The sequence below is a fragment of the Schistocerca cancellata genome, chromosome 4, assembly GCF_023864275.1.
Source record: "Schistocerca cancellata isolate TAMUIC-IGC-003103 chromosome 4, iqSchCanc2.1, whole genome shotgun sequence".
Taxonomy (NCBI): domain Eukaryota; kingdom Metazoa; phylum Arthropoda; class Insecta; order Orthoptera; family Acrididae; genus Schistocerca; species Schistocerca cancellata.
Genome location: NC_064629.1, coordinates 610193467 through 610219473, shown reverse-complemented (window position 1 = coordinate 610219473; position 26007 = coordinate 610193467). Strand labels below are relative to the sequence as shown.

The following is a 26007-nucleotide window of genomic DNA, read 5'->3' as shown; positions in this document are numbered from 1 at the left end:
AAAATCTATTCCATACCAAGATTAACAACGGCTTGGTATGACAGTGTTTCTCTGAAAGGGAAGACGTTATACGTCTGACGCGTCACGAAAATCTGCTAAAGGATGGCAAATGATGGATCCAGAGTAAAGAGGCACGGTATGGGGGTACTGTAGACACCCGTGGCCAGCCTAATACGGAGGGGGACGATAGCGACGATGAGCCTGAGAACTGTAGGTCTCGTTGATCATTACACAGTGAACCAATAATGTAGCCGGAATCTCACAAAAGATTTATAAAACTTCGGGAGCAGTCTTTCTCTCCAATATCTGTGTTCAAGATATTAAATTATTTCAAGGATTTTGCCTTTAGATCCCTTAGACGTGGTCCATCATAGAACTAGGATAGGAAGAACCCGTATGTATGGTAAAATGAATTGGAGCCTCAACCACGCACTTCGCAGTGACCAGCAAATTATACATGCAGATGTTTCTGTAGAGACGTATTACCTCTCTCATATAAATTTAACAGTTTCCTATATATGAACCATCAGTGTGGGGGTAATTCATCAAAAAACTGGCGACGATTGATTTTCTTTTTATTTTTTTTTTATTTTTTATTTTTTTTACATTTCTAACAAAACGATGCTGCTGATGAAGCTACTTATTGCGTTTTCCAATGATAATACAGATTTCTGCTGACACCAACGACATAAAGCAGTGTGTACATGAACACCGAGTGTGCGTATAACGCAATCAGCGCCTTCTAAAAGTTTCTAAGGCTCACTTACCTTGTTAGTTGATCTCCATACATGCATTACGTCCGTAGAGATGGAGACCTGCAAAAGACATCAAACAGAAATGAGGAAATTTTTTCTATGCAGTTACTATTATGACATTTACGACATTTATATATTAGGCTCTTCCTCTCGAAAATGTAAAATTAAGCAAGTTACGAGGCGGAGTACCCAGGGTAAGCCTCGGTAAAAGAAGACTAAGAAGAAGATAATATAGTTTCTATTTTGAATATTACGGAAAATAAAAGAATTAAAAAAGTAAGAAAAAGCGAACAAGGTGAAATTAGTCTCTGTCGGTCCATTATGGCCAGGGGACGCCGGCTGGTACGTACTTCTCAACTCAATAAACTTTACCAACAGCCGTATACTTTAGGTTAGTTTATTTTATTTCTAACGCAACTAGTCTCGGCAATTCATTTTGCCATATTCAGGCCCAATGCACGTCCTTTCGTATGAATCAGTTGCACAACGATTGGGATTCACGGTATCCAGTTTTATGGCACTATACGATAAGCTCGTTGATTCGAAAAAAGCGTATGGGGCCTGAAGACAGCAAAATGAATTGCCGAAACTGGTTGCGTTCGAAATAAAATAAAATAACCCAAAGTATACGGCTGTTGGTAAAGTTTATTGAACTGAAAAGTGAAATTATGTTCTGTTGAAAGAAAATTCAAAAAAATAATCAAGCAATACGAAATCCGTTATTATTAAAGCAACTCAGCATTACGTATTTATGTTAATTCAGTTTCCTTGTTTGTTTGAGAGGGTTGTACAGTTTGTTTTTGGGAGGAAAGTAAAACAGGCATAAAATGACAGACAGAATTGTGATATTTCTCGTATTATCAGTTTTACGACATATACCGAACCTTTAACAATGGGTGGGTGCATCGGTAGAGTATCTACGGGTAAAGTACTGGTTTAGCAACCAGCAATGATATATGTAACATCGAGCTCGAGATATTTCTTGACGATGTGTAGTTCCCGTTGAAAGAAAGAAGAAAAATCAGAAAGTTGGGAACTGAAAACTCCTCCCCTGTCCCGTCTCAGTCTTTATCATTAATTGTCCTGAAACAACATGTTGACTAGGCAAGGCACTCCGTCATCAGGCCACATGTGGCCCACCGGAACCATCCGACCGCCGTGTCACCCTCAGGTGAGAATGAGGATAGGAGGGGCGTGTGGTCGGCACACCGCTCTCCCGGTCGGTATGATGGTTTTCTTTGACCGGAGCCGCTACTATTCGGTCGAGTAGCTCCTCAATTGGCATCATGAGGCTGAGGGCACCCAGAAAAATGGCAACAGCACATGGCGGCCCGGATGGTCACCCATCCAAGTGCCGGCCACGCCCGACAGCGCTTAACTTCGGTGAACTGACGGGAACCGGTGTATCCACTGCGGCAAGGCCGTTGCCTACATGTTGACTACAACCCGGAAATTTTGAATTTATAAATAGATTGTTAGCATCAACGAATCAATGGAGCAAATGTTTACCTATACTACAGGTTGAACCCCAACCCCAGCGACAAAATTTCGGAGGTCGTTCAAAGATATATGAATTACGATTTAAGAGCAACAAATATAAAGCGATTCACATACGCAGACATTTACATACTTACATGTTCCATATGACAAGAATGGGACAGGTAGTATGCATCGGTACTCTGCAAACAACTGTGAAGGAAATCGCAGTGGGTAGGTCCCACTGCACCAGTTATTAGCGCACTTTTCCATACCATTCACGCATGGGGGTCGAGAAGAATGATTGATTAAATGCTTCCGCTCACGCTGTAATTAATCTAATCTTGTCCTCCCGATCCGTACGGGAGCGATACGTAGAGAATTGCGGTATGTTCTTATAGTCATCATTTAAAGCTGGTTCTTGAAGCTTTGTAAGGAAGCTTTCTCAGAACAGATTACGTCTATCTTTAAGAATCTGCCTGTTCAGTTTCTTCAGCATCTCTGTGACACTCTCCGCGAAAGGTAAAGGTCCCGCGTTCGAGTCTCGGTCCGGCACACAGTTTTAATCTGCCAGGAAGTTTCATATCAGTGCACACTCCGCTGTAGAGTGTAAATTTCATTCTTTAATCCTGTGACCTTTCGTACTGCCGTTCTCTGTATACGTTCAGTATCCTCTGTTAGTGATATTTGGTACGGGTCCTACACACTTGAGCAATATTCCACAATATATCGCACGAGTGATCCTCTGTAGATTGATTTCATATCCCTAGTATTTTCCCAATGAATCTACGTCTGCCCGCTGCTTTACCTTCGACTGGGTCTATGTGATTGTTCCATTCCATATCCCTACAAAGTGTTACACCCTGTTACTTGTATGTATTGTCCGACTACAGTTTTGACTCTTTCACGATGTAGTCGTAAGCTTCTACGTTTTCTCGTACTGTGAAGTGCACAATTTTACATTTCTGAACTTTTAAAATAAGGTTTTTGCGCCAGTTTGAAACCTTATCAACATTTGTACAGTTTCTTTCAGACAGTACTTCATTATAAATTACTGCATCATCAACGAAAAGCCTGAGGTTACTATTTATATTGTGCGTAAGGTCATTAATATAAGCTTGGGGTACACCCAGAGTTACTTCTGAAATTTGTTGATGATTATCCACCCAAGACAACTTGCTACGACCAGTCTATTAATAAATCGTCAATCCAGTCACAAATTTCGCTTGATATCCCGTACAATCGCACTTCTGATAATAAGCGTACATGTGGTACTCAGTCAAATGCTATTCGGAAATCGAAAAATACTGCATCTACTCGATTGCCTTGTTCCTCGTGTGAGAAAAGTGCGAATTGGCTTTCACGTGATCGATGTTTTCGGAATTCTTGCTGGTTGGCATCCAAGTGGCCAATCTGTCCAAGATACCTCGTTACGTTTGAGCTCAGAATATGTTCTGGGATTCTACAACTGGCGTTATGGTATGGGGAGCTATAGGGTACGAATTCAGGTTACAACTGATAGTGACTGATGGAACTTTGACGGCACGAAGGTGCGTCACGTCCATCTTGTGTGTTACTTCTCATGCGACAGTATCGTCGTGCTGTTTCTGAATATGACAATACTTGTCCAGTAATGGCACGTGTCTCTGTTAACTGTCTGCGTCATATTGAGGTATTTCCATGGTCAGCAAGATCACAGATCCAGGCAGTGCTCGTAAAATAACACAACCATAATAGTTTGTTTACATCAGTGGTTAGTTCAGTGCTTTTGCTCTGTAATTGCCTTGTACAGTGGATCTTCTATGTGTAAGCTGTTTGATTTGATGGATGTACTTCATGGTCGATTGATTTACACAGCCACATAGACGTCTCAGAATGGGATAGGTGCATAGCCACATATTTCTGCAGTCAATGCTAAGCGACGCTTGAGGTTGTGTAAAGAGACACACCATTGACAGTGGAAGGCTGGAATCGAGTGATTTGGAGTCATGAATCACGCTTTACCCTGTGGCAATCCTGTGGAAGAATTTTGGTTTGGAGAAGGCCTGGAGAAAGTTACCTGCTGGGTGTCCAGCGAAGGGGTCCTTAATTTCAAAAATTAGATATTTCGAAAACTTAGATCGATAGACGAGTGCAACAAACGGTGTGTTTATTTTGAAAGCTGTAAGAACTTTATACAGAACTTGCGAAATCGTCCGTAAAGCTGTTAACTGATGGCGCTGTAATCGCGGTATATAGCGCCTACAAATAGCGCTCCGCAGTTCAAAGCGATCAGTCCCACCGGCGAAAAGAGAAAGGTTAGCATACCGAAGGAATGTATCCGATGGAACAACGTGTTCTTCTGGTAATGGAATACCACAGATTTGAACACACGCCTACGGCAACAAGGCGCAGTTCTCAAACAGGATTTAATGATCCATGAGGGCCCGATGCGAAAACCATTCGCAAGCTCTTCGCCAAATTCCAAAGGACAGGCAGCGTGGCTGATGATCTAGCGGAGAACGTGAGCACCAGGTAAGCTGTAGTTACTCCTGAAAATGTCACCATGGTTTCTGAAATTATTCAGCAAAATCCAAGGAAATCCGCCCGAAGAATTGCACCAGAGACTTGTTTGAAGAGGTCCAGTACGCAGAAAATACTTAGACAGAGCGTAGACATGTTTCCATTCAAAATCGAAAGCCACCAGGCCAAACCCCTACGAGCCGTGCGACAGAGGGCTGGCTTTGCGAACCAGGTTTTCACTATGAGTGATAATGAAGGATTTGATGATGGCTGCATCTGTTTCACAGATGAAGCACACTTCCACCTGAATGGGGTAGTGAAGAAACAGAACTGGCGATTTAGGGTTTCCGAAAAATCTAGATTTGTGAGAAGCGAGACCACCGTGTTCTCCCTAAGTTACTGTTTTGGGCTGCAGTATGCAGAAGTTGCATTACTGGCTTTTTTTTTCATGCTAGAAACGATATTTAATGATCGTTACGTTGCAATTTTGAATAAGTTTGTGACCACACAACTAGCGTTGGAAGATTGACCAGACACCGAGTGGTTCATGTAAGATGGGCCCAGACTACCACTCACCGATTAGATGTTTCGCTTTCTTGGTTCAAATGGCTCTGAGCACTATGCGACTTAACTTCTGAGGTCATCAGTCGCCTAGAACTGAGAACTAATTAAACCTAACTAACCTAAGGACATCACACACATCCATGCCCGAGGCAGGATTCGAACCTGCGACCGTAGCGGTCACGCGGTTCCAGACTGAAGCGCCTTTAACCGCACGGCCACACCGGCCGGCTTTCTCTTTCTTGATTAACACTTCGGGAATAGAGTCAAATGGTTCAAATGGCTCTGAGCACTATGGGACTTAACATCTATGGTCATCAGTCCCCTAGAACTTAGAACTACTTAAACCTAACTAACCTAAGGACAGCACACAACACCCAGCCATCACGAGGCAGAGAAAATCCCTGACCCCGCTGGGAATCGAACCCGGGAGCCCGGGCGTGGGAAGCGAGAACGCTACCGCACGGGAATAGAGTCATTGAGTTGGACTGTTGCTAATTTACTGGTGCAGGGATGCATCGACCACCATGTTCTCCTGATCTGACTCCTTGTGACTGTTCTCTGTGGGCACATTGAAAGGCGCTGTCTAGTGGAAACATCCAGTCAGCCTGGACGAGCTTGAATCGGCGACCTGTGTGGCATGTGCATCGATTTCCGTCGAGACACTACATGATCTGATGGAAAATTTCATTGTTCGTTATTGCCACCTGAGTACTGAACACTTCACTAAAAGATTGTGATGTGACTGTAAAGACTGCTTGCAGAGGACGAGTTTGATTATATAGTGGACGACCCGCACAGCGTACAGCGGCATCGGTTAGCAGCTTCTCGATCTATTTCGAAACTTCTGTATAGAATTCTTGCAGCTTTCGCAGTAGACATACCTTTTGTGGTACACGCTTAAAGATCTTAATTTTCGAAATATTTAATTTTGAAACCAGAAATTCGTTTGCTGGACACCCTGTACCATCATGTGTAGTGCCAACAGCGAAGCAGGGAGGAGATGGTGTTAGAGTATGGGGATGTTTTTCGTGGTTTGGCTGTGGTCTTCCTATTGCGTTTAAGAAAACGTTCAACACAGAAGAATGTGAACAAATGTTACAGCAGTACGTACTGCGTATATTAGATGAACAGTTCAGAGGGATGATTATTTGTATCAACATAATAATAAATCAGCATCTGTGGAGACATGATTTGTGGACTATAAGGTTCCTGAAATGGAATGACCTACCCAGAGTCCCAACGAAACCCAGTGGTTCACCTTTTCGATGAGTTAGAATCTCGACGTCGCTCGGGACCCCAGCGACTGACATGACTAATTCCTCTGGTTTTGGTTCTTCACGAAAGGTGGTCTGCCATTCCTCCGCAGGCATTCAGACACCTCAATGAAAGTTTTCACAGCAGAATCCAAGCCGTCATACAGGCGAAGGGTGCACACACCCCATATTAATATCCCTTAATAGGTGTCCGGATACTTCTGATCAGATAATATGTATTATTTTTAACTGCGGCTGAAAGACGGATAACGCAAGAAAACCTCATGCTTCAAATTGTTGCAGCCATTCTCAGTAGAAAATAAGTTACTTGGCTAATAAGCTTGCTGGTGAGAGGAAGATGCTGGATCACACTAACTCTGTGGAAACAGTCACATTAATCAAACCAGTGATGACATTGCTGAGACGTCTATTTTAATTTCCGCACAAACTTGTTTAAATTTCCCAGTCTTATCATCCTTTATCTAACACTTTTAAAAATAAAACTAACAAATACTCCTCAATGGTACCCAACTACCATACCAAAAAAACAGTAAAAGACCTTGGAATAATCTTGGATGAACACTTAAACTGGGAAGAACAAACAGTCACAGCTTGCCGGAAATCGCTCTCCTCCCTACATGCAATCCAAAATTTAAACGTGATGACTGGGTGTTGTGTGATGTCCTTAGGTTAGTTAGGTTTAACAGTCCTTCATACTCCCAGCTAGGTTGGATACGCCCACATAAGGTACGCGATCTCCACATGATGTGCTTACTTCATCGATTTCTTAGTCACTGGTGCCACCAATACTTATCTTCTCACATTAAACACCTATCATCATTCCACAACCGCAATACCAGATCGGAAACGTCTAGCATCTTGGCTGTACCTTTACATAACACAAAATCTTTCTCCATGTCATTCTACATCTCAGCCATACGACTATGGAACACGCTCCCCTGTGATCTGCGTCTTATCCAGAACCACTCAACATTCAAGAAGGAACTCAAAACTTACATATTAGGGACGGTATAGCCACTATTGTTGTGCCCCTCTCATCTCTTTCTTTCTCCTCTGCATCACAGCTTCGAATTTTACCATTCTATTTCTCTTCCTCTAACCTAGCTACCTCTTCTGTATCTGTTTCACCCCATTCTATCGTCTCATGTCTCTGCTCGATGTGGATAACTCACAAGCTGCAAGAACATAAGGAGAAAATTCCCAACTAGCAATAGGACTGACATTCATAAAAGAAAAATATGATTACTTTCATATACATAGTCATTATTATTATTATTATTATTATTATTCTTAATTGTTATAATTATTTTTTTGATTGTTATAATTATCCTTGTACTACTGTTATAATCTCTATTTTTTTCTTTAATATTAATACTGTATAACACGTGGTATGTCCATAATGTTCTGAACAAACTGAAATTCGTTCAATCTGAGTATGCCTGGTTAGGTGTAAGAGAGGGCCTGAAGGCCCTAATCTTGCCTGGTAAAATAAATAAATAAATACACGCAGTACTCTCTTGGTCTGGCTGCATATACATTAGAATGTCCCACATTGAGGCGCAAACGGCTGCACCGGGAATCATCTCGCGGCTCGCATCTCTTCCAGAACCTGCGCAAAGCACTTAGTGTGTCTGGAGGGGGCCCGCTTTGTCAGCGGGAGTCGGCGTAGAAACACAATATTGGAAAAATGTTCACAGTCTTGCAGCAGCAAAGAGCGAGCATTAAAGCGAAGTCGCAACCGGGGTTCGCCTTTTTCCTCCAGCCGGTATCTCTCACTTTTTCGGTAGTCTCGATGTGTTTTCCATTACCGCCGTATAAAGAATTTCTCATTCAGTGTGAGGGAGGAGGTGGCTGCAGAATGAGACGCTTTTAAGTGTAATCACTGGGTAAACAGCGGCGCCTCCGGCTGCGGCTGCGCCCGCGGCCGCGGCAATAACCATTACTGCGTCTGCGCGGCGCTAAGTACACGTGCCGCCGTGGAATTGCATGCGATTACCAGCCGCGTCTCGCGCGACAAACCTATATCACCGGAACAGCTCCGTTTTCGCCCGCTGTCGCCTAATAATATACGGAAGTGTAAGGTACACTCATATCCACATCGCGGCTTATACGAGCTTTGGGGAAAAATAATGCGAGCACCTTTTGGTGTCCAGGTTTCACAGCATGAATACTCCTGGTCATCGGTGAGTATAAGGCATAAAATTTTAATTATCAGCTCGTGAAAGTCAAATTACGTACACTCGAAGAAAATAATGTAGGAAATATCCGAATGTGACGGAAATAGGTAGGGGTGATGTACACTACTGGCCATTAAAATTGTTACACCATGAAGAAATGCAGATGATAAACGGGTATACATTGGACAAATATATTATACTAGAACTGACATGTGACTACATTTTCACGCAATTTGGGTGCATAGATCCTGAGAAATCAGTACCCAGAACAACCACCTCTGGCCGTAATAACGGCCTTGATACGCCTGAGGATTGTGTCAAACAGAGCTTGGATGGCGAGTACAGGTACAGCTGCCAATGCAGCTTCAACACAATACCACACTTCATCGACAGTAGTGACTGGCGTATTGTGACGAGCCAGTTGCTCACCCACCATTGGCTACACGTTTTCAGTTGGTGAGAGATCTGGAGAATGTGCTGGCCACGGCAGCAGTTGAACATTTTCTGTATCCAGAAAGGCCCATAAAGGACCTGCAACATGCGGTCGTGCATTATCCTGCTGAAATGTAGGGTTTCGCAGGGATCGAATGAAGGGTAGAGCCACGGGTCGTAACACATCTGAAATGTAACGTCCACTGTTGAAAGTGCCGTGAATGCTAACAAGAGGTGACCGAGACGTGTAACCAATGGCATCCCATACCATCACGCCGGGTGATACGCCAGTATGGCGATGACGAATACACGCTTCCAATGTGCGTTCGCCAAACACGGATGCGACCATCATGATGTTGCAAACAGAACCTGGATTCGTCCGAAAAAATGACGTTTTGCCATTCGTGCACCCAGGTTCGTCGTTGAGTAGACCATCGCAGGCGCTCCTGTCTGTCATGCAGCGTCAAGGGTAACCGCAGCCATGGTCTCCGAGCTGATAGTCCATGCTGCTGCAAACGTCATCGAACTGTTCGTGCAGATGGTTGTTGTCTTGCAAACGTCCCCATCTGTTGACTCAGGGATCGAGACGTGGCTGCACGATCCGTTACAGGCATGCGGATAAGATGCTCTGTCATCTCGACTGGTAGTGATACGAGGCCGTTGGGATCCAGCACGGCGTTCCGTATTACCCTCCTGAACCCACCGATTCCATATTCTGCTAATAGTCATTGGATCTCGACCAATGCGAGCAGCAATGTCGCGATACGATAAATCGGAATCGCGATAGGCTACAATCCGACGTTTATCAAAGTCGAAAACTTGATGGTACGCATTTCTCCTCCTTACACGAGGCATCATAACGTTTCACCAGACAACGCCGGTCAACTGCTGTTTGTGTATGAGAAATCGGTTGGAAACTTTCCTCATGTGAGCACGTTGTAGGTGTCGCCACCGGCGCAAACATTGTGTGAATGCTCTGAAAAGCTTATAATTTGCATATCACAGCATCTTCTTCCTGTCGGTTAAAATTCGCGTCTGTAGCGCGTCATCTTCATGGTGCAATAATTTTAATGGCCAGTAGTGTACATGTACAGACAAACAACTGATTACACTTTCAAAAAAACAAAAACAAAAAAAAAAACTGGGTGATTTATTCAAGAGAAAGAGTTCAACAAACTGAGCAAGGTCAACAACGCGTTGTTACATCTCTGGCCCTTATGCAAGCTGTTATTCGGCTTTACTGACTGATTCCTCTCCTGAGGGATGTAGTGCCAAATTTTGTCCACTTGGCACATTAGTTAGTCAAAATCTCGATCTTGCTGGAGGGTTGTGCCCATAATGCTCCAAAGGTTCTGATTTGGGAGAGATCCGGCGACCTTACTGGCCAAGATAGAGATAGCAATCACGAAGAGAAGCTGTAGAAACTCTCGCTGCGTGTGGGCGGGCATTATCTTGCTGAAATGTGTAAGTCTAGGACGGCTTGCTATGAAGGGAAACAGAACGGGGTGTCGAATATTGTTGATATGCCTCTGTGGCGTAAGGGTGCCGCGGATGTAAACAAAAGGGGTCTTGCTTTGGAACGGAATAGCACCCTACATCATCATTCGTAATCGTCGGGCCGTATGACGGGCGACAGTCAGTTTGGTATCCTATCGCTGTGTGGGGCGTCTCGAGACACGTCTTCGCTGATCATCGGGGCTCAGTTCGAAGCGGGACTCATCACTGAAGACAATGGTACTCCAGTCAACGAGATCCCAATCCGAATATGTGTCTGGACGATTTAATAAACCCAGTAAATTCTCAACGATTTTAAATGGCACTTCATTTCATTTTTCCTCAAGAGACTGTTCCACATCGCTCAAAATTGCAGAAGCGCAGCAGTGTTCTATGTCTTCCCCCAATACATACGACAATGTGTCAATATTATCCAACCTGATGATTATGTTGTCGTGAAAGGAGGTCGTATTTTCTTCAAGCCATATCTTTGGCATTTACAGCTGCGTAAGCGACGACATTATCATGTCGAAGATGCACCCCCTTGTTCGCAACACCGCCTGGATGAACGCGTTCACCTAAATGGTCACTTTTTTCCCTCGCAGTGCGCTCATACCTATTGGTAAACACAACGATTAGATACCTAAGCTTCATTTTCCACGAGGAACTGTACAAGTGGTTCAAATGGCTCTGAGCACTATGAGACTTAACATCTGAGGTCATCAGTCCCCTAGAACCACCTAACTAACCTAAGGACATCACGCACATCCATGCCCGAGGCAGGATTCGAACCTGCGACCGTAGCGGTCGCACGGCTCCAGAGTGAAGCGCCTAGAACCGCTCGGCCATAACGGGCGGCAAGGAACTGTACAGGCCAAGGTATTTCGTATCATTGCTATTTATAAAATTTCCTGTTCCACTTGCAAATGAAGCGAGGGAAATATGATCGCCTATATGTCTCCAAGTGCGTCGTAATCTCTCTCACCGCCCATTGTTAAGATATACATAAAAGACCACTCGTTAACACTCTTGTGCTGATATAACCGACCAATAACACACCTCTCGGCACTCTTCTGATTTCGCTAGACGTCTCTCTTTAATCCGATCTGGAGGCAATCCCAAAAAATCGTGCAGTATTGAAAAACGTTCTGCACAAGAGCTTTGTATGCACTATGCAGCGTTCTTTATAGGTGCACTACAATTTCCCAGAATTCTCCCAATAAACGCTACTCGCGCTGGCAACTTAACTTATGTGGTCGATTAAATTTTGTTGTTTTCCACCCCGTACGTCCAGATATGTCATCAACGTGACCTATCCAAGCAGCGTACTGTTAATGTTATATTCGAACATCACTGGACGCGACGTTAACAGCCGTCCACTGCAGTGGACAACTGAACCGCAGTCAGTCTGATTAGAACGTTCTGGATCGTGAATTCAAATATTCAAAATCTGAAGGAACCTTGTCAGAACAAGAACCTACGTATAAAAACACTTTACTCGAAATTACAAAAGCAGCAACATTTCCTGTAGGAACCCGGCAAAATGTCAGTCCTCCGTCGTGTTTGCTCCGCAAGCAAAAGTAAACGGCTTCGCAGCAGGCGCGCACAGTCGTGCGGTTGATTTTATTTAGCCCGATGTTTATCTGCCTCGCGATAAAGACCTACAAGTGCACTGAAAGGCGGTCGCGGCAATTCTCTACAGAATTTCGTGGCAGTGCAGTCAGCGCGCATAATTCAATTTACTTGTGAAGCCGTTCAGTCGCAAACACAATGTGGAAGCTTTCTTTGACTCTTTATTGAATAGAGGAGGGACGTGAAGTTTGTAGACAGCCACCTTTAGGGTGCAAAGGTAACAATACAGATTCCTGGAAAAGAATGCCTCTGTCTGACGTATGTATTTTTCACAGTGAAGGACAGTGCGTATAAACTTTTGACGTGTTTGTCGCTTTGCAGATATTCTCCTCCGTGAAAATAGTTTCAGTAAGCATTTCTGAAGTAATTATCACACTATCGATTTCTTCACTCAAGTGAGGTAGCGCCTCCGTTTTCTAATCGAGCGCCGTAGCACAATGACTACACGAGACCCGCGTTCGGAAGGACTACGGTTAAAGTCCTCGCCTGGCCATCCAGACTGAGGTTTTCCGTGATTTCCCTCAATTTCTCCAGGCAAATGCCGGGATGTTTCCTTTGTAAGGCATATTTCCTTCTCTATCTTTTAACATATAGAACCTTTTCTCCGTATCTGATGACCTCAGTGTCGACAGGACGTTTAACTCTAATCTTCAGATTTTTCGCTTTTTTTATTTCCCTAAAATCGTTTTCACTGCGTACTTCATATACTGTATATTGGGCTTCATTGCATACACACAACACTTCTGCGCTCGGGACACAATGACGTTTCAGGGTCAGTAAAGTGTCAGCAATTGCCTAAAATTATTCAGCGAAGATACCCCCTACTGATAGTGTGTTGGTCTCCCAAGAGAATTCTTGTTAAATTCAAGCAAATTTGTCAAAAATCTATGCTTAATGCAGCAACTGACATCTAATGCTAAATTTAAGCAAATACACGGAAATGTGAGCGAGTCAAGGGAAAGCTGGTGTATCGTTTGAAAATAGTCCCAAAGGTCGACGTAAGGAATCGCTGATATCACTCAAGCAGCCTAGTGTGACCATACCGAGAAACGTAGGATGGCTAAACCATATGAATGTATTACGGAGGATGGTAGACTCAAGACATAAGTAAATTGTGAGGCGTTCTTTTCACACATTTTAGAGTACTGGTCATCATTCTGCGAATCGAATGAATGAACAAACTGAAGTTCAAAGGAGAACGATTCGCAGCTGGCGCAGATCCAAAGGTGGGAGGAATATAATGAGGGTCATGACCGCCCAGTTTCTTCAATAGCGTTTATTTTTTCCCCATATGACAGCGCTTTTCCCAATCCCCCAAAAAATTCAGGGACTGAATCTTTGTGACAGCTTTTCGATCTCTCCGCGATATTTTTTATCTCATGTATGCTTATAAAACAATTCTTTAAGGTTTACTTTATTTTTGGGATCATAAAAATGTCACATAGGGCCATGTGTGGCAAATATGGAGGCTGGAGCAGCATTTCAATATTGTTTTTGGCCAAAAATTCGGCACAAGCAACGATGTGTGAGCCGGTGCATTATTGTGACACTAAAACAATGGCTTGTTTCACCAAGATTCTGGGCTTTTTCGCCGGATTTTTTCAGGCAAACAGCGTTGAACTTGAAAGTAGTACTCCTTACAGATCGTTTGACCTTGTTGTAAGAAATTACGATGCACCCTACCGTTAAAATCAAACGACACAGTGAGCCTATATTTACATCTGATCGCAATCCTATGGCGGTTTTCGGCCTTGACGATCCCTAATGCTTAGACTGGGACGATTCAGCCTGTTTCGATGTCATATCCGCAAACCCTTATTTCAATTCCTATTCTGATACGTTTCAATAGTTCTGTGTCGTCGTTGAGTTTGTCCAGAAGTTACTAAGCAACCTCCATTCACCGCTGTTTTTGTTCGAAAAACAATTTTGGGAATAATTATTGTAACGCGTTTTGCAAACTCTTCTCGCGTATTTGAACCTCCATACAAGTTCCTCATCTCAATTGTGTTACTGTAGAAAGTGGTAAGGTAATGTACAGTGTACGGGTCAAGCCTTCCCACCGGACAATACGCAGGTTAAGATGACCCATTGTTGGAATACCTTAGTGAATCAGCGGCAGGGTTTCCCCCTGCCTGTAATCTTTGAAGCTCTTGTAAGTGATGTTCGCAAAAGCAGATCTGGCAGTGCACTGGATTCTTCAGAACATGCAAGCAGGTGACCTGTGATTTCTAATTTGTGGTGCAGGTAGCTGGTTTCTACGAAATATTTCCGTGAAGGCAACAGGATGCGTTTATTTGCGTAGCATGAAATAATACACTACTGGCCATAAAAATTGCTACAACAAGAAGAAATGCTGATGATATACGGGTATTCATTGGACAAATATATTATACTAGAACTGACATGTGATTACATTTTCACACAATTTGGGTGCATAGATCCTGAGAAATCAGTACCCAGAACAACCACCTCTGGCCGTAATAACGGCCTTGATACGCCTGGCCATTGAGTCAAACAGAGCTTGGATGGCGAGTACAGGTACAGCTGCCTATGCAGCTTCAACACGATACCACAGTTCATCAAGAGTAGGACTGGCGTATTGTGACGAGCCAGTTGCTCGGCCACCATTGGCCACACGTTTTCAATTGGTGAGGGCTAGGGCAGCAGTTGAACATTTTCTGTATCCAGAAAGGCCCATACAGGACCTGCAACATGCGGTCGTGCATTATCCTGCTGAAATGTAGGGTTTCGCAGGGACCGAATGAAGGGTAGAGCCACGGGTCGTAACACATCTGAAATGTAACGTCCACTGTTCAAAGTGCCGTCAGTGCGAACAAGAGGTGACCGAGACATGTAACCAATAGCACCCCATACCATCCCGCCGGGTGATGCGCCAGTATGGCGACGACGAATACACGCTTCGAATGTGCGTTCACCGCGATGTCGCCAAACACGGATGCGACCATCATGATGCTGTAAACAGAACCTGGATTCATCCGAAAAAATGACGTTTTGCCATTCGTGCACCCAGGTTCGTCGTTGAGTAGACCATCGCAGGCGCTCCTGTCTGTCATGCAGCGTCAAGGCTAACCGCAACCATGGTCTCCGAGCTGATAGTCCATGCTGGTGCAAACGTCGTCGAACTGTTCGTGCAGATGGTTGCTGTCTTGCAAACGTCCCGATCTGTTTACTCAGGGATCGAGACGTGGCTGCACGATCCGTTACAGGCATGCGGATAAGATGCCTGTCATCTCGACTGCTAGTGATACGAGGCCGTGGGGATCCAGCACGTCGTTCCGTATTATCCTCCTGAACCCACCGATTCCATATTCTGCTAATAGTCATTGGATCTCGACCAACGCGAGCAGCAAATGTCGCGATACGATAAACCGCAACCGCGACAGGCTACAATCCGACCTTTATCAAAGTCGGAAACGTGATGGTACGCATTACTCCTCTTTACACGAGGCATCAGAACAACGTTTCAGCAGGCAACGCCGGTCAACTGCTGTTTGTGTATGAGAAATCGGTTGGAAACTTTCCTCATGTCAGCACGTTGTAGGTGTCGCCACCGGGGCCGACCTTGTGTGAATGCTCTGAAAAGCTAACCATTTGCATATCACAGCATCTTCTTCCTGTCGGTTAAATTTCGCGTCTGTAGCACGTCATCTTCGTGGTGTAGCAATTTTAATGGACATTAGTGTAACAGTTTACTATCATGAAACGATTCCTTTCGCAAAGTTAATAAGTTCGGAGAGCATGATAAAGCCGAATATTATGTACGAACAGTGTCTGAGAACATTTTATCGCTCGTTGTCTCTTACATATCAACAGGTTCAAAATACGTCCTATCACCGACTGGCGAGCGTGGCGTGCAGCCGAAATCTTTTGCCTACATCGTAGCACTTCGTATTCCTCCGTACATCTTCGGTAAGTTAACAATATTCATTTGTTTAGAAAATTTGTAGGTTTACTGCATAGCGTTATTGTTGCAGTTGAGCACTGATGGCCCGTAGGCTCCTCCTTGTACCAATTAGGCTAAAACATGACTTAAATCATTAATATTTAATAAAGTAAATGGGCACATTGCTCCAGAATACAAGTGGATACCCTACATCTCATCTGCAGGGCATGATCAGTTTTCAAGGCTCGCGTTCCCCTCTCCACTCCGTGATTCATCGTTGCGCCATATGGTCCGGTTGGTACTTCTGCCTCCGTGTGAACATGCTCCCTGCTTACTGCCGGCTTATTCTCTAGCGCTGCTTAACATAGCAAATGAACTCTGCCAAATTTCACTAAACGTAAAATTAGGAAACTAAATGCCTTTCAAAACAAGGGACACCTCACATTTTCCTACCAATAACATCAGAAAGAGTCATGTGATGAACGAATTAAAATGCCAACATCATCAGCGACTTGATCTAATTGTTATTCGGCGATCTTTCGTAATTGTTTCTTCCACGTTTTTCACAATTTCATCGGTTGATGATGTGCTGAGGCATCCAAGGCTCTCGTCATCATAAAAATATTCAAAGCTTTCTTCAGAATGCAAACCACTCGTAAACCCATGTTTTACTCACAATTTTTAAAATCTCTGACACGCTGCTTCGTATTATTCAGTTCTTATAGCAAAATGTTATACTCATTCTTCAATCCATTTTGACACAAAATAGCTGACAACAGACTAAACATATTATATGACTGGCACAGAACAGAATCCTTGAACATATTCTCAGGTCGAATATTATTCCTGAGATTGAGAAGCTTATGTCAACGAGTCAGCATAGTTTTAGAAACCATCGCTCGTACGAAAATCAGCTTTGCCTTTTTTCGTAAGATATACTCCGAGCAATGGATGATGGCAACAGGCAGAGTCTATATTACTAGATTTCGGGAAAGCATTTGTCACAGTGCCCCACTGCAGGCTGTTAACGAAGGTACGAGCATATGGAATAAGTTCACAGATTTGTGAGTGGCTCGTAGACTTCTTAAGTATCAGATCCCAGTATGTTGTCCACGACAGCGCGTGTTCATCAGAGACAAGGAGTGCCCCAAGAGAGTATCATAGTACCGCTATTATTTTCTATGTTCATGAATGATTTGGCGGAGAGGGTGGGCAGCAATTTGAGGTTGTTTGCAGATGATAGTGTGGTGTATGGTATGCTGTCGCAGTGGAGTGATTGTAGGAAGATACAAGAAGACTTAGACAAAATTTAGAGTTGGTGTGGTGAATGGCAGCTAGCTCTAAATGCGGAAAAACGTAAGTTAATGCGGATGAGTAGGAAGAACAAACCCATAATGTTCGGATACAGGCTTATTAGTGTCATGCCTGACACAGTCTTGTCGTTTAAATATGTGGGTGTAACGTTACAATGCGATATGAAATGGGACGGGCATCTGAGGGAAGGCGAATGGTCGACTTCGGTTTATTGGGAGAGTTCTAGGAAAGTGTGGTTCATCTGTAAAGGAGACCGCATATAGGATACCAGTGCGACCTGTTCTTGAGTACTGCTCGAGTGCTTGGGATGCGTACCAGGTCGGATTAATGGAAGACATCGAAGCAATTCAGAGACGGGCTGCTAGATTTGTTACTGGTTGGTTAGAACAACACGCAAGTGTTACGGATACGCTTTAGGAACTCAAATGGGAATCCGTGGAGGGAAGGCGACGTTCTTTTCGAGAAACGCTATTGAGAAAATTTAGTGAACCGGCCTTTGAAGCCGAACGATTCTACGGCCGCCAACACATACTGCGCGTAAGGACCACGAAGATAAGATACGAGAAATTAGGGATCATACGAAGCCAATGACTAGTAGTGGTATAGGGTACCCTCTGACACGCACCGTACGGTGGCTTGCGGAGTATCTATGTAGATGTAGACACTTTTAAGATACGTTTACCAAAAAAAGAAAGACAAAATTGCTCAGATCGGACTAATAGAGTACGCGAAACTACAAAATTCCCGTTAGTTTTAAACACACGTTGTATACCAATTTGATCCAGAAGTTACGGTGCAGTGTGGTGGTGTTTTTCATTGCAACATGGCCCGCAAACAACATTTGGGTGAATTCACACCGGAAGTATCATCGGGAAACTCGGAGGAGGACGAAATGTGACGAGTGTAGCCCAGGAGCATAGTTTCTCGTCCTTGGGAAGCGTTCCGAATCATGGGAACTGCTGCCCAAAGGAGACGCTGATGGTCGAGCACGGTCAAATACAGCAGCAGGTCACAGCTACATTGAGCAACACGCAAGAAGGGTTCCATGTCAAATGATGATGATGAGGTCCCATACTCCGAGGAGCCTAGGGGACTATGCGGGAGACCGGCACCGCTGTACTGCGCAAGGTGGTTTACCATTGCCTTCCTCCGACCGTAATGGGGATGAATGATGATGATGCAGACGACACAACACCACCCAGTCATCTCGAGGCAAGAAAAATCCCTGACCCCGCTGGGAATCGAATCTGGGACTCCGTGTGCGGGAAGCAAGAACGCTACCGCAAGATCACGAGCTGCGGACTCCATGTAAAAAAGTGGGCGCAATTTCAACATCTAACAGGACGGCTGCAAGGCATGTGATCATACACTCCATAGTGGCACGGTGACTGCATGTGCTGGTCTCTTTGCCCGACGACCAGTACGTTAAGTTCTGTTGCCACCTGCACATCGATGGCGCCGTTTGCGAAGGTGCCAACAATAGAGAGACTGGACCGTCGAGGAGTGGGGTCGCGTGCTCTTCTCGAATGAGAGCAGATTGAGCAACAGTAGTGATTCTGGACGTAATCTCATGTGGCGAGAGGCGGTAAGCGCGGTGCACCCAGGAATTGATTGTTGGTAGTCCAGGTGTTATGGTTTGGGAGGCATAATGCTGCACGGGCGTACTGACCTGTAACTCTTTGAACACGGTATACTCAACGCTCAATGTTACTGTGGCACTGTACTACTTCCCCCTCTGTCTTTTCAGGGATGCATTGTATTTGACGACAGTGCACGACCACATCGAACACAGTAAGTGGAGCATCACTTAAAACGAGATGATATTTAGCGAATGGAATAGCCTGCTCGTTCCCCCGATTTGAATCCCGTCGAGCAAGTTTGGGATACGTTGGGGATACGTAAAGTAGCACGTCCACAAGCACCAACGACCATATAGCAATTATCAATCGCGTTGGTGTAGGAATGGTACATCCTACCACAATAATTCCTTACCAACATCATGGCCAACTTGGGAGCACGTTGTAGAGCATGCATTGCCGTCCGTTGTGATGATGATGTTTGGTTTGTGGGGCGCTCAACTGCGTGGTTATCAGCGCCCGTACAATTATCCAATCTTTGCTCAGTCCAATTTCGCCACTTTCCTGGATGATGATGAAATGATGAGGACAACACAAACACCCAGTCATCTCGAAGCAGGTGAAAATCCCTGACCCCGCCGGGAATCGAACCCGGGACCCCGTGCTCGGGAAGCGAGAACGCTACCGCGAGACCACGAGCGGCGGACAACGTCCGTTGTGAACATACGCCCTATTAAGAACCATTTCCCGCCTTTTGTAATGCCCAGGGGACCAACAAAAAATCGAGGTGACTTTAGTGCCAATACTGTCTTTGAATAAAAGTGTAAAGTCTGTTCATCTCAAGCGAATTTCTTCCTGTTGTCTTATGTGTTACACTGCACTGACATACTGTGCCAAAGTGACTTCCGTGCTTAAGTTTTGCACACTTCTGAAATTCCAAAATGGACTGCAAGAATGTGTTAGTATCACAAACAGACACTGCACAATGATGACACTGCTAAATGTACCGAAATTATGGCATTTGTTTTGCCTGTATAGCACCCATGAACGAAACAAGAAGAGTTACAAATAAAACTGGTAACACATACACCGCGAAATCCATCGTATCATGGCATGTGCAATGTAACAATGATCAATGATTCATTCCACTTCACAATATATGTTTCTAATAATGATCTAAACAGACTCCTAAAGAATGATATCCTTTGTTGTTACAGAACCTCACAGGTAATCATCAACAGTATTTTATGAACACTGAAACAATGAAGATACCTCAAACAACCTTTAAGTTCTTCGAATTAGTAAGTTTGTGAGTCATAGTCAGATTTCAAGCAAGATATGTCGCCACTTTACGAGATTTGCAGTGCCGCTATAATTAAAAGGGTGCAACATGATCCATCTAGAGAGAGTCGACGAATGTCCGAGGCAAAGATCAACTACTACGTTAGTAGCCCCGTTCACCGATGTACCACGAGCACAGCGTTGACAGCGGCAACCACTGTGCTATTGCATACCGTATTGTTATAAAAATCGGTTGCCGGTTCTCTTATCGTAATGTTAGAATCAGTTACTGTAATGGGACGCATATCATCACGCGCTGCCCATATTTCCAGTTTTACGCAACGTTTATTATATTCTGTAATGGATACTCAGGTTTTCTGCTGTCTGTCATGTTAAGGTACAATATCTCAAAATAGCAGTGTACCTAGTATAGTGAACCAGAATTACGGGGACCTTTGATCACCTTTCTGACGAAATTTGCGATTCTATTCTTTTTTCGGCTATGTTTGACCTACAGTTGCAAGTCTGTGGTACTAAAGGGCAGCCTATGGGACCTATATATTTTATGGCAGCCTATGGGACCGATATATTTTATGGAAATATTTACTGAAATTTCTCTCTCTTCCAATTTTTCTGTATTACTTTGGAACACTATTTCTGTCTTTGATTTTAAAGAAGTTAATTCTCCCATGAATTCCATTTTATTCATTTGAACATAATTAGCATATATTTCGCAACATTACAGTATTCTTGTTACGAAATTTTCTCATAACATTTTATTCTCTATTAAACCAAGAACAGTTATAATTTTTTGAAAACAATCTCAATTTTTCATCAGGCATATAAAAGAAAATACGAAATGTGTATTATTCTGGCAATGTGAAATACTTCGTAAATTTGACAAAAAATCTATTTCAAAATAATGTATAATAATATATAATTACTTTATATTTTTAAATTTCTATCCTCCTCAAGAAAGGTGTTTTCTTCGTAAACGTGCACTCATGTATGTAGATAAAATGTACAAAAGTTAATTTGATCAATTACCGGTTCTGGGACAATCTAGACCTTCAAGCTGTAATACATTACTTGTCGTACGCGCGGAAAGTTAGTTAAACTTTGTTTCGGCGTCGTGTAGGACAGTTTTTGTCTAGATGCTGCGTAGTATGTTGGTCTTTGTACGGTGGTGGGAGTATGCGCCATATACGTCTTTTATACTGGAAACCGTAATTTGTAACTGAAAATCCATTTCAAATGTTTAATGAAATTGTTATGTGAGAACAACGAATATTATGACATCTATGTAAGCTTTCACGAAGACTCTCTTTAGCAACGTGCAGAAAGTTAATGCAGAAGTTGATTGCGTACCATGTGTGGATGGGAAATTAACCACAGTATCATGAAAATATGAAAAAGTATCTTCGCTTACGTCTAAAAACCTGGATCTTTACATCATTCCCTAGACAAAGAGAAGACGAAGTTCGGAGCCACTATTATATCGACGAAACGAGATTACTATTAAAAGATTTGCTCACAGAAACAACCATTTTACGACTGTTTTTCTACGCTACTGTTTCCCGTTATGTACGACTACGTATTTACATAGCTATTTATCTATGAACAAATCTAGCTGAACAAATACAATTGTTTATAATCAAACTAAGTAATAAGATTTTTAATGGGACTCGTATAATTTGTACAGCTATCTCGTTCGACTTAAAATTCTCATTCCGGCACGTTCCATGTTTTTCCAAGCGTGAGAAAAAGGCAATAATGTAGGGTGAAACGCGATATCAACAGATCAGACGAGATCTATCACTGAGATGTACACGTTGCTTGAAAGTGTGTGTAGGGGCGCTGTGCCATAAAAAAAAAAGTGATTGCTGTTCGGAGGTAATGTTCTAAGTCTCCGGATAGTTTTTGGGAGACGATGAGAACTGCTCTAGAGAGCGACTTAACCCCTTAATGCTATGTGTCGCCGTTTCGCATCATATCAGGGCGACGATAATAAATGGAAGGTTAACCGTTTTTGAGCGCCAGTGACGGCAGCTGCAGGTTCTACTCGAAGTTAACAACGCTTCTGATTAGTGCCGACATTTCCTAAGTGTTTGAGGTACTTCTGGAGATGGTTCAAATGGCTCTGAGCACTATGGGACTTAACATCTGAGGTCATCAGTCCCCTAGAACTTAGAACTACTTAAACCTAACTAACCTAAGGACATCACACACATCCATGCCCGAGGCAGGATTCGAACCTGCGACCGTAGCGGTCGCGCGGTTCCAGACTGTAGCGCCTAGAACCGCTCGGCCACTCTGGCCGGCGTACTTCTGGAGATACTTGGGTGTTCGGTCGTATATTCACGACACACACACACACACACACACACACACACACACACACACACACACGAGTAGTTATTTGTCATTGTTCAAGGAATTGCAGCTGGATACAGAGATAAGTTCAGCTCTGAAAATTATTTGCTTGTTTCGTATTGTCTTTGACGTGACGTAAATTACATTTTGATGTATATAATAAACTAGTTGAACGTGCTGGCGAATTCGAAAACACTGTTTGTGTAAAACAAGTTTTTGTGTGCCTCTGTGGGCACATGCAAGAGATGAAATCAAATGAAGCAAAGGCAAATATTTCCGTTGATTTGTAGCACCGGAATATTTCAGTGACCAATTGTGTTCATTATTTACGTGTTTAAAATATAATTTATTACAAGTTCCCAATAATTCATATCAAAATCCAACCTCACTGATTACATCATTTCATTTTTACTGCGATGTAAACATTCTAGTGAACCGCTAATACTCTGAAGCTTTTATTTTGTTAACGGTGGATCCCAGATAATGTTTGTTCCATTGAATGCAAACGGACATGTCAAAGCTCGCGTACCGCCTGCGGAGAGGGACTGTGGCAGTTTCAAAATTGCCAGTAATAAACGAAATGATCTTCTACATTTCAAATTCAGAATAGAAGCGGCACTCTGCAGCCAGGGAAAAGATATGACAAAAAAGTGAGATATCACTTCAGCAAGTATAGAGTCAGAATTGCTATGCAAGGAGTGTCCGGATCCAACAACGTCGGTTCCAGATCAGACTGCCCGAAATGATGCAGCACGTCATTGGACTCATGTTACAGACAGAAGGAAAAGATGAGAAAGACCAGATTGTTAAGGGCAGACAATATACATGTGCAGTCAATGTAATGTTCATCTGTGTCTCTACAAGAGAATAAACTGTTTCCGAGAATTTCACGAGTAAGGTTATTTCGAATTATATATAACTTTATTTCATTTCTAATCATATGTGCTGTAAATACATCATCAACATGATAAAATAAAATCTTTTACTAAAGATACCTATTGTCGCAAGTATGTCACATCCCTATTTATAAAAAATGGTTCAAATGGCTCTGAGCACTATGGGACTCAACTGCTGAGGTCATTAGTCCCCTAGAACTTAGAACTAGTTAAACCTAACTAACCTAAGGACATCACAAACATCCATGCCCGAGGCAGGATTCGAACCTGCGACCGTAGCGGTCTTGCGGTTCCAGACTGCAGCGCCTTTAACCGCACGGCCACTTCGGCCGGCTTCCCTATTTATACCTGACAGGTATAATACAGTATACCTCAGATTTGAAATTATGTACTCTACAACACTTCATTACTTGTTCCAAATTTGATTTTCGATTTTTTCTTTTAAGTAGAAATTTATTCGAATATTAAGGGGTTAAGCGTGGGTCAGCAGACTGCTTCGGGTGCTCGTTACCGGCAGCTCTGCCTGCAGACACGCTTTCGTTGCTGGTAACTGCCTCTGCTCGCTCCGGCGAGGAACCGGCGATGCTGCCTCCACAATCTGAGAGCCTGCGTAACGGTTAATTTTAACGAGCCTCTCGCTAGGAATAGAGGAAAGCGGTGTAAATTCATTCGGCCAGGTACCACGCCTAATATTCTTCACTCCTGTTAGTACGATACTTTGATGGTATTAGGAATTCCTATTAAAGGCAAGAACACTGATAATTGAATGGGGAGAAGTTTTTGCGCAGATGAGCTTCAATTATTCAGAGTGCGGGGCGTTGGTTACCAGGTGGCCGTTTAACTTGCAAATGCTGCCACGAGACGCCGCCAATTCCCTCGCCTCACCGGAAGTGCCCGCAACAGCAGCGCTCCTCAAACTCTCTTCCAAACGACACAGACTCCGCTGGTGAATTAAAACTCTGTGCCGAAAACTCAATGTAATTTCAAATCTTGGGTAACCAAGTTGGTCAGTTTTTCTCACTTCGCTGATTTGCCTACAAAAAATGTGATACACACCCTCTCAACTAAATGTTATTCGTATAGAAAGCATTGAGCAATACCAACGAAATAACGGGAAACAGTATCATTACGCATATTATATATTTTGATCAACCCTGTTAAGAGTGCTGCAGACACAACAAAACAGCGGAACACACCAAAACTGGCTGCCCTATGTAAATTCAAATCTTCCACTTGCTTCATGTGACTGGTTCCCTCTTCGTGAGAAGTTAGTATAGAAGGTTACCGAATAACTGAAATTATCGAGATTAGTTTGAGCAGAAAAAGGAAGTAAGGAAGATTGTTGTTTAATGTTCCGTCGACAGCTACGTCATTAGAGACAGAGCACAAGCTCCAAATAGTTGAGGTAGGGCTATGGAAACCGGTCATGCACCAAATCCGCCTGGAGCGATTTAGGAAAAACACAGAAAACCTAAATCTGGATGGCCAGACGCAGATTTGAGCTGTCGTCTTCCAGGATGCGAGTTTAGTGTGCTAACCACTGCGCCACCTCGCTAGGTCAGTGTTGAACAAGACTGCAGACTTACATCTTGACATACGTTTAGTACAGTAGGGCAAATATTTTTAGTTCCACTTCTTCTGACGACTTGACTGGTTTGCTGTGCTGGTGTCTTGTTAGTATTTGATCAATTTCCACACATGTTACGTCGCCGAACTCTTATTCGAAGTCTCTTCCCAAAACTATAAAAATTACTGGCCTACTAAACCACCTGATGTTAATACACACAGAAAATATCTGGGACTTTTTGGACGAATGAGTGAAATGAAGCAAACAGTATCCACCAGTTTGGCAGCTATATAGAATCTAATCATGAATGAGTGGCTTTTGCTGAATACGGTGCACCCGAACAAATCTGTGGACTCATTTCCTCGCCAAATTGAGTGGCCAGAGACGATGTTACACAGCTTTTGTTTGGATGTCTTGAGAGTTAAAATGGCTCCAAGCACTATGGGACTTGGCATCTGAGGTCATCAGTCCCCTAGACTTACAAGGGAACATCCCCATCGCACCCCCCTCAGATTTAGTTATAAGTTGGCACAATGGATAGGCCTTGAAAAACTGAACACAGATCAATCGAGAAAACAGGAAGAAGTTGTGTGGAACTATGAAAAAATAAGCAAAATATACAAACTGGGTCGTCCATGCGTACGATAGGCAATATTAAGGGCAATGTGAGACGAGGAGCGCCGTGGTCCCGTGGTTAGCGTGAACAGCTGCGGAACGAGAGGTCCTTGGTTCAAATCTGCCCTCCAGTGAAAATTTTGCTTTCTTTATTTTCGCAAAGTTATGATCTGT

General features: G+C 43.4%; 1 protein-coding gene and 1 pseudogene across 3 annotated transcripts in view; both read right to left on the bottom strand.

Annotated features, from left to right (window-relative positions):
- Positions 1–26007, bottom strand: part of LOC126185203 (protein O-linked-mannose beta-1,2-N-acetylglucosaminyltransferase 1-like) — an 842885-nt gene that overhangs the window by 501405 nt on the left and 315473 nt on the right. For all 3 annotated transcript variants that reach the window (XM_049928081.1, XM_049928083.1, XM_049928084.1), the window contains exon 3: positions 768–815. The gene's annotated coding sequence lies outside the window, so the exon portion shown is untranslated. The remainder of the gene's footprint in view (positions 1–767; positions 816–26007) is intronic.
- Positions 2067–2184, bottom strand: LOC126185486 (5S ribosomal RNA; annotated as a pseudogene).